This window comes from Myotis lucifugus, unplaced genomic scaffold (assembly GCF_000147115.1).
Source record: "Myotis lucifugus unplaced genomic scaffold, Myoluc2.0 scaffold_1492, whole genome shotgun sequence".
Lineage (NCBI taxonomy): Eukaryota > Metazoa > Chordata > Mammalia > Chiroptera > Vespertilionidae > Myotis > Myotis lucifugus.
Window position 1 is genome coordinate 41,089 of NW_005872540.1, and position 10,374 is coordinate 51,462.

At 43.4% G+C, this 10,374-nt stretch overlaps 1 pseudogene; it reads left to right on the forward strand.

The window, feature by feature from the left end:
* The first annotated feature begins 5,138 nt into the window (after window positions 1-5,138).
* On the forward strand, window positions 5,139-6,078 carry LOC102439524 (annotated as a pseudogene).
* The last annotated feature ends 4,296 nt before the right edge of the window (window positions 6,079-10,374 follow it).

Here is a 10,374-nt window from a genome sequence, read left to right on the forward strand (position 1 = left end):
GTCAAAGAAGGACCTGGTTGGTTGGTATCTTGGAGAGTCTCTGCTCCCTCATTACACTAATGAGGAAACTATGGTGACGCATTTTGGGGTTAGATTTGTTGGGATTAGAATAAATACCAAATGTACTTACAAAATGTCTGGTTTTCATATATATAATTGATTTTAGCAATGAAGGGGGAGGGAGAGAGAGATAGAAACATCAATGATGAGAGAAAATCATTGATCAGCTGCCTCCTGCACTCTCCCCACTGGGAACTGAGCCCACTGCAATCCTGGGCAGGTGCCATGACCAGGAATAATACCATGACCTCCGACCTAGTTCATAGGTTGATGCTCAACCACTGAGCCACACTGGCCAGGCTAAATGTCCGGTCTTCTTTTTTTTTGTTAAGTACCTGTTGCTGAGCCATCCCGCTGTATGCTTACTAAAACCCAAACAACTGTGAGGCCACCAGAGAAAGGATTGTATGAGGACACCAGAAATGTGTCTACTGGTCGGACCATCCCAAGATGGCTGCTTCCAACCAAGTCCCCAGGGTCACTCCTGATAGTTACCACGTTCTTCTGCAATTCTCTCTGGAGCTGCTCTGGACCCCTCTTCTGACTGAGAAACCTGTTCCCACACTTTGTGGCTGTGCCTTGCAAACCTCAGGCTCTCTTGTTCGCATACAGACCTGTCCCAACCAGCTTGTGAACCAGCAGGCTCTTTCGATAGGTAGGTCACAGTTACAATCGGCACCTGTCTCACTTCATTCTGCTTCTCAGTTAACTCTGGGACTCTCCTCCCTCACCCATCCTGTGAGAACCTTTCCTCTGATATGTCTGTCTGACTCAGTTTTTCTAAATCTGCCACCAAATGGCACAGAACCACAGGTTCCTAAAGGCACTTCTCGGGCACCAACAGCCTGCCTCCCAGCCCTCTGTTTTCTGTTGTCTCCAAAGATTACCCAAAGCAGTGGTCACCAGCCTTTCGGACCTCACAGACCACCAGTGGTCAGCAGACCACCAGTGGCCGACCGCTGGCCCAAAGGACATCAGCCTGCTTTTCATGCTTCTTCAATGCTGTATCCCATGGACTTCCACTGTGGAAGGCAGGCCACAGTCTCTCCCACCCATGCCTTTGCAACCACCCCTCCACCATCATAATCATCACTCTTTCTTGCTTTCCTCTCAAAATAGAACCTGAGTCTTTCCCATGTTACCAGTTTTTCTGAAAATTATTTATAGTGCATAAAAACAATGACAAATTATAGAAGTCTATTGTATCTTGCAAAGTCCTTGCCATGAATATCCTCTTGTTCTATCTGGACAGTCCCTAGAAACCACCCCAGGCCTCTGGCTGTCTTCTTCCATCCGCTGCTCTCTTGGCCAACAGACCCTATAGACATCCTCTTTTCTATAAAGGTTTGCTTTACATATGCAAACAAGACAGAGCAGCCACTGCAGACATGCTGGGATAGGTGGTGGAAGCCTCCAGAAACCAAATTAGGTCCCCATGTTGTGTGACTGTCAGTTTTAGGGGATCCTGCATAGAGGATTCCATATGAATGAGAGAGAAATCTGATGCTGTGTCTCCTAAAATCTCTGAAATCCATTATTCTTGTTGTGTCACCCTGTGGGTCTAATTGTAGATCTAGATCTAAACTCATTCAATAAATACTACCTGCATTGACATATCAATGGGAGCCAAACATCTCCCACACATATGAAATAATTAAAGAATAATTAAACCGCCTTCCAATTGCCCTCTAAAATCCACTCTAACTTGAGTTATAAGGTTTCACACTCTTTCATTTCATACCTCCCTATCTTTGCTCAAACTGTTCATTTTATCTGGAATGTTCTCTCACTAACTACAATGGCTCAAATCCTTTAAGATTCAACTGAAGTGTTTCTCTTCTTTAAAAGTTGTCCTGATCCTTCTCCTTATCAAACTCCTCTCCCTAAACTCCTGCAACACTTTACTTGTATACTTCATAGTGCTTATATCTGCTAACCTCTCTAGAGCACCCCATTACTCCTGTACCCACTCTAAGTGGTTTCAGGACAGACTTATGCCTGACTCAGCTCTGCAACCTCAATGCTCAGCATCACACTTTGCATACAGTAGGTGCTCAATATTTCTGAAATCAATAAATGGATGAACTTGCAACTAAGACCATAAGACAAACAAGTTTTCAGTGAAAGGGGTATCAGATTGGGCTATCAGTTAGGAAAGGCTTTCTGGATGAGCTGGCATTTCCTCAAGACATTGAAGAAGTGGTATGATTTAAGGGAGGTGTAAGTCTGAGTAAAAGGCCAGAAGTACTTCTGTAGGAGTTTCCACTGCCTTTGTCTAGATGGGGCATCAGGAATAATTCAGACAGCCGTTCAAACAATCCATCCACTGACATCTGTCTTTTCTTGAAAACAGACCAAAAGAATTTGGCAGCTAGGAAGGGATAGCCTCTATGAATAAATAAATAAGGCCAGGCAAGAAGAGGACACCCCACAGAAATACAATATAACCTCACTCTGTAGAGATAACACTTCTAACAAGATTCTAGAGTCACCAACAAGATTCTAGGGTGACCACTGGTCTATCATCTAAGAAGTCCATCTTAAACAAATCACCTTGGTGAACTTAACTGAAGAGGCTACCGTAGATTACCATTCAGATGTCCAGAAGGAGCCAAGGCTGCCTGATCTGACATTCCAGCTAAATCCTTTATACTGTTGATGATGAAGAATCAATCAGGGCTCTGATGTAGGGTGTGGCCCACAGTTGCTGCCTGAGAAATGGGTCCAGCAGGAAGGTTGAATTTGATGAATGTCCTCATACTCACTGATAAAAACAGAAAGCAGACTTCATCCAAGAATGAGAGGCATTGGCAAAGTGGTCAAGGCATAGAAGGGTCCCGGCTCTTTTCCTCACTTGATGTGTTACTCTGAGCAAGACCCTTTCCCTCTACTATATCCTGTGTGAAATAGGTTTGACTCACTGACTCACTTGGTAACAACTCAAGTTCCTTCTTTATTATTAGGGAGCTGAAGGAGGGCCTTGGAGTTGACTCACCTTGTTGCAGGTACAGAGCCAGAGAGGTTTCCGGTGCAGGGAAAGGAAGAGGGTGAGGCACTGTGCGGGCCTGAGCCGCGGGAAGCTAGGAAGGGCCATATGTAAGAAAATGAGTGAAAGAGAGATGAGATCATCTCTGTTGTGAGGCGCTACCCTCTACAGTACCATCGCCTGGGGACCTCAAAATTAGCCCTCCCAGGAAAAGTTGGGGGTTTGGGGAGCCACAGACCCAGAAACAACCCAGCCCTTAATGAACCCAGTAATGATGCTTTACAACTTCGTGATGCTTTTGATTTTCTCCAAAGGGCTTCACATCCAGCTTTACTCCACCTCTCATATTGGTTTCATGAGGGTGACTAGGAAGTGTTATTAATCTCATTTATCTCACAAGGACAGTGCAAAGTTCATCCATATTCTCAAAGTCACCCTTGGAGCTAATGGTGGAGCTGAGACTCGACCACAGTCCAGACTGGGTGCTTTGCTCTACCAGATTCTTGGCCCAGAGAAGGGCTCTGAGCAGAGAGCAGCCCACCCCAAAGCTTACTTGATCTGGAGATGAGAGGAGGCATAAGAAAAGAAGCCTTCTCCACAAAGTTTCCCAATGAGTCGTCAAGAATGCAATGTCGCCAGCACCGGTTTGGCTCAGTGGATAGAGCGTCGGCCTGTGGACTGAGGGGTCCCAGGTTCGATTCCGGTCAAAGGCATGTACCTTGGTTGCGGGCACATCCCCGGTAGGACATGTGCAGGAGGCAGCTGATCGATGTTTCTCTCTCATCGATGTTTCTAGCTCTCTATCCCTCTCCCTTCCTCTCTGTAAAAAAAATCAATAAAAAATGTATTTTTTTTAAAAAAAAGAATGCAATGTCTTCCCCATTAGGGCCTTGTCAGTGGGGGCCACTAGGATTGCATCTTGGGTGGGGGAGAGGGGATATCTCATAATGATTCTGGAAGTGACAGTGGAAAAACTGGGCCTGCCAGAAGGGACCATGAGGTCCTCAGAGATGTCATCCCCCACTCTGATTCTCTTGTCTAGGCCCTTAGAAGTTGAGGGTCCTAGTGATGAGATTAATGAACAGAATGTATTGAGGTATCTAGCCCTCCCTCACTGTTGTACTCCTTGATGAAACAGTTACTGCTCACCAAATACATGTAGACCTTGAATCTCCTTAGTTGCAGGACCCCAACTTCTCATACTTTGCCAGGGCAGCTTGGTGTGATAAGGAAAGCTGGGCATGATGTATAGTTCAATTATTAATGTGTGACTTAGGACCAGATGTTAAACTCCTCTGGACTTCAGTTTTCTTATCTGTGAAATGAGAACAATATCTCTGACCACACAGGGTTGGTCTGAAAATTAAACTAAAACATGTTTACAGTACTTGGTAAGGGATCAACAAATTAATAATAACAGTGGTCACTTATATTTATTGTATTTTAGTGCATGATCTCACTTAATCCTCCCAATAACTCTTTGATGTAGTTTCATTATTTGCCCCACTTTGCAGAGGAGGAAACGAGGCTCAGAGAGATTTAGTAACTCATCTGATGTTGTACATCTAGAATGTAGCAGAGCTGGAACATTTGTGTTTCCTCTTCTGTGAAATCCTTGTTCATATCTTTTGTCTATTTTCTACTGGGTCTCTTGCGTTGTTCTTACTAGTTGTAGACATTTTTAATATATTTTGGATACTCCATGACAGCTATATGTGCTGCAAATCTCTTCTAATTTGTCATTTTCTTTCCACTTAAAAAGTGTCCTATGATGAGTAGAGGTTTTAAATTTTTATGAGGGCAAATTTATTATGGTTAATACTTTTTGGACTTCTTTAAGAATGATTAAACTCCTAGAAGATCATGAAGATATTTCATAGATTAAAGATTTTATATCTTTATTCTTCAATGTCTGGCATGATAGGGGCCTCCAGGAGCCTCCTAAACTGTAGGCTGGTATCTATTCTGATTGGTAGGTGCTCAGGGCACATAATCTCAGCATTCAGTAGACACAAATTAAGTTCCACTGTGTGTCTCTCACCCCCTTTTGCAGGTTCAAGTTGCCTCCTACTACCTCTCTCAGCAGTGGCCTATGGAGCCAGGTGCCTGGGAGAACAGGACACGTGTCATTGAGTTCATCCTTTTTGGCCCAACAGAAGCAGCCCATCCTTTTTGCTGTCTTCCTCTTTGCCTATGTAGTCACAGTCAGGGGCAATGTCAGCATTCTGGCTGCCATCTCTGTGGAGCCCAAACTCTACACTCCCATGTACTACTTCCTGGGGAGCCTGTCTCTGCTGGACATTGGGTGCATCACTGTCACCATTCCCCTAATGCTGGCATGTCTCCTGGCCCACCAATGCAGAGTTCCCTATGCATCCTGCGTTTCACAGCTCTTCTTTTTCCACCTCCTGGCCAGTGTGGACTGTCATCTCTTGACAGCCATGGCCTATGACCATTACCTGGCCATCTGCCAACCCCTCATCTATAGCACCCGCATAAGCTGTGAAGTCCAGGGTGCCCTGGTGGGCATTTGCTACTCCATCTCCTTCATCAATGCTCTGACACACACAGTGGCTGTGTCCATGCTTGACTTCTGCGGCCCTAACGTAGTCAACCACTTCTACTGTGACCTCCTACCCCTTTTCCAGCTCTCTTGCTCCAGCATTCACCTCAAAAGGCAACTGCCTTTTTGGGGGGGAAGGGGTATTTTCATGGGTGTGATCCCCATGATCCTCATCTCAGTGTCCTATGCCCACGTCCCAGCTGCTGTCTGCGAATCCACTCAGCTGAAGGGAGGAAGAAGGCCTTCTTCACATGTGGCTCCCCTCACCTCGGTCTGTATCTTTTATGGAACCAGCTTCTTCAGTTACACGCATCTGGGCTCAGTCTCAGCCTTAGACAAGGAATAGGGGATTGGGATCCTCAATACTATTCTCAGCCCAATGCTGAACCCAGTCATCTACAGCCTCCAGAACCCTGATGTGCAGGGTACCCTGAAGAGGGTGCTGACAGGAAAGAGGCCCCCTGAATGAGAAGGCATTCAGACACCCCTTCCTCCTGTGTGTCATGAGAAATAACATTCAGAATAGTAAGTTTTGTTTTTATTTTTAGTGGAAAATGCACTGGTTCATATTGGACATTCTGTTTAATATGTATGTATAGGTGATTACTAAAGGGAGGAGACTATTAAGAAAAGAAAAATAGAGGGAGATACTTTTTGGAATTTACCAATGAATAAATACTGGAAATCAAGATTTTACCAAACAGATGAAACTAAGGCAATCCAGAGGTTTCATGTGCTTTTGAGACCATTTCTATAATTTTTCTGAGAACCATTTCAGGCACTTCCCAGCCAAGAAGTTGGAAGCCTAAGAAGAGTGACCTTACCCAACAGGCTTATTAATTGCTTGAGGAGAGAGGCATAGAACCCTTAAGGCTGCCTGAAGCCAAAGCCAAAGACATGGCTCCATCTGTCAAGTTCAACAGTCATCTGCATATGTCTAGTTGGAGATGCTCTCATACACATCTCAACAATGCCTCCTACCCCCACATCCATTCTACCAGCTACAGGCTTACACGTGTTCATCACAGAAAAGGGCACTCTTATGACTGAAGGTAATTATAACTAAAGTACGGTTTCTCCTATTATTCCATTAGTACTTACAAAGCACTTTGACATCTATGTTCTCATTTAAATATTCCAACTGCACAGCTGGGTGCCACCCACAACCAGGGCCAGGATTAGACAGTAAGAAGGCCAGCTTTTATTACCTTCACTTTGCAGTTAAAAAAAGCAGAGCTACAGAGAGGCTAAATGATTTTTCAAAGTCTGTAGCGTTAGTAGATAGGACAGCCTCTAAGGGCTGAGTCCTAGCCCAGTATTTTTGCCTCCCTGCCTGCTTGTCTCTAATAAATCGCCAAAGAATTCTAAACTAACAGAGCAATACTGACTCTGGATGCAATGAGTCTCAGAAACGAAACGAAACTCTGAAAGTAGGAATGCAGTACCGTTGAGTGAAGAGGGCCTAGGACAGGACATCTGGAGACCTGGGTTCTAACCAGTCTCTTCTACTTAAGTCTACATGAACGTTCTCTCTAAGCATTAATTCCTTTATCCATAAAATTGGTCCCTTGCATGTATCTTGAGCTTTTTTTCATTCACCAACTACATAGTTAATACTTAACACACAGGATGCAGAAGGCTGGAGGGAAATATGGATCATGGGCAATTAAATGGACAGGTAATAAGGTTGCGAACAGGTTTAAACCCAGGAACAATTCATGCACAGTGGATCTCTGATGAGAAAAAGTGAGCTCTTGGGCTTCAGCAACTGGAGAGATGCCCAGATCGGAGGTGGTAGCAGTGACCCAGGCCGAGATGTGAAGGCCTGGAAGGTAATAATAATAAATTGAAAGAAGTGAGCTTGGGAAGGAAACTCGGAACTTAGCCAGAAAATACCTACCCTTGTTTTCAGAGTTTATGTTTGTAGGATCTGAGGAAATAGTAGCAAGGCCTTAAAAGTCTAAACCTTTATTTGGTATTTACAGGTAGTTGTCTAAGCCAGGATATAAGGAAAAGCAAATATGAATCAAGCATCTCCTATGTGCCAGGCAGCGAGCTGAGAAGCCCATGCATTAAAGCAGCTGTGGTCAAGTGAAGATGGCATTCGACTGAAGAGCTGGCAGGCCTGGCTTGTGGGCTACCACTGCTACTGGCTAGCTGTGTGACACTGGCTGGGCAGGTCATTTCCTCTCCGTGAGTTCAGTTTTCTCATCTCTAAAATGGGAATCATAATATTTCAAATGATTATTCTGAAGATTAAATGAATTGAAATGCAGAATTATTGAGTTGAGAAGTATAATGTAAAAAATGCTAAAATTATGGTGGATTTCAAGTAAGATTTGCCATATCCTGGAGTTTGTGCTCTCTCTCTAATAAGGACCAAAACATTAATTTACACCCCCACCCACCCACCCACCCAAAACTCCAGCCTTCCAGCCAGCATTATGCCCTTTGAATCACACTGGCCCTCACTTTCCTTACCCTTAGCCAGTGAAGGACTCAGATCTGTAGAAGCTGCTGCCCGACCCCTCCCCCATAATTAATCTCTTGGGTCCCCAAACACTTCAGTAACTTTTGGTCTGTTAGACAAGAGGCTGCTATGTGATAAACTTTGCTAATTTCCCCAGCTCTGCAGGGCCTCAGGAGGCACATGCCTCCGGAAACCCTTCTAATGAAGGTTCCCACAGAAACAGCCAGGCCGGGAATTGGGGAATGAAGTCCTTGCAAGTTCCACAAACAGAATCCTCTAATTAGCTTCCAAACGTGAGTTCAGGATAATCGGTCGGGGCTTAGGGGACTGGGGATTTGCTGACTGACTTTGGTATCTCTGCTAATAAGGCCAGAGGGAAGGGACGCCAGGAGGGGAATATTGCTTTCTTTTTGATCCTTGAGACAGAAAGGAACTAGACCTTAGAGAGGAGTGTAGGAGGCCAATTAGTGATGAGTGGTTTTAATAGCGTCCTTAGCAGACTCATTAGCAAACTTGTGAAGTGAGGAAATATCAGCATGGGTCCCAGCCTCCCAGCAAACACTGGGCTCCCATTTCTTCACCCTGGGTCTGATTTTTGGCGTTGTGTTCTTCCACCCTCTCCACACCCCAGAACCCTCCTGTTCTCCCACGCCTCCTCCCATCCCAGCCTTGCCTTTCGTCAATTCCATATTAAATAAATGCACCTGCTTCCTTGTTTGTGTGGCTGCATCATTTTATAACTGCATCAACATTTCCTTAATCAGCCCCTCCATGTGGAACCTTTAGGTTGTTCCCAGGTTTTCACTGTTAAAGGCAAAGCTTTGATATGTCTTTGCATAGCTATTTCCTTGAATGGATCAGATGCATGTATATATTTTCAACACTTTTATGAATTTTGACAAATTATCAGCTAGACAGATTGAACAATTGCCTAACCCCAACCAACCTTAGTTACTATCATCTTTAAAAAAACTTTACAATGTGAATCACTATTTCTATGGCTGTTTTGGTTTGCATTTCTTTGATTGTAAGAAGACTGAGCTTTTCTTATGTTAATGCAAGTGTTATCTCTTTTTCATATATACTGCAAAGGTTTTCCTTCTGTGTGTTTGTGTCTCATTAATACTAATGCTGTTTTTGACATCCTCACTGTTTTATTTTATGTAACCAAGTACCGAAATATTTTACTTTATGACTTCTGTCTTTGCTGTGACACTTGAAATTATTTTCCCCATTGCAACTATATATGAAGCATAGGCCATCTTATTCCAGCAATTACCTCTATGTTGTAAAAACTACTGTTTGAAATTTTCTACTAAAATGGTCCTTTGTTCTGTGAATTAACTCTGGTATTCTTGGCTTCTGTAAACACGCTTGCTTGCATAACGGGGAAAATGAGCTCACTTATCTGGTCCTGCAAGACCTGTTTACTTAAGTACTACTCCCATTTTAGAAAGGCCGTAAATCATGAACAATACAACCCCCAGATGGAGTTATCAATACTGGTACCAGGCCAGGCCTTGAGATATAGTCTCACTGCCCCATCCCAGCACATAGGGTTTTTTGCAAAGCCTGCGAAAGGTCTGGAAGCCCCATTCCATATTTGGGAGACAAAGAAGCTGGGAAGGTATAAAGGGAAAGTTTTCTCCATGTTATTTTGCTCAGATACTGGAAACAATTCCTCTGAGACCACTAGTGTAATAAAGACTCCAAAATTTGGCTTACTAAGGCATCCTCTGTTTAGCTCGCTGATTTACAATATAACATATAAATACTCATATATATTTTCTACTGCTTATTTTCTGATTTCATTTTTTCATTTTATGCTTTACATTTTTGACACCCAAAATTCATTTTAGCGCATGATGTGACAAGGAATACAACATTGTGCTTATAACTCTTGAGCTTGTGTCCCATGACTATTCCCAGTCATTTGAAGTACTTCCTTTTGTCAAACACGAAATGTTTTTATGTACTTGTGTCTGTTTCTGAACTTTATATTCTGTTGCACCTTTCTGTGTTGGTGCCACAGTGCTTCAGCTTTAGAGTAAATATTCACATTTCATTCTGGAACTATTCTATTCACATCCCATCCTCACAATCTCATCACCACTCTCTTTCCTCCCACGTGTATTTGACTAGTCTCACATGTTTTCTCTACCTTTTTAACCATAGATTCATTTTTCTGATTAAAATCTTCTACCAAGGGAATTTTATTGAGAATGCATTAAATTTATAGATAATTTGAGAATCATTGACAGCTTTACAATATTGGATCCTTCCAGATAAGGACAT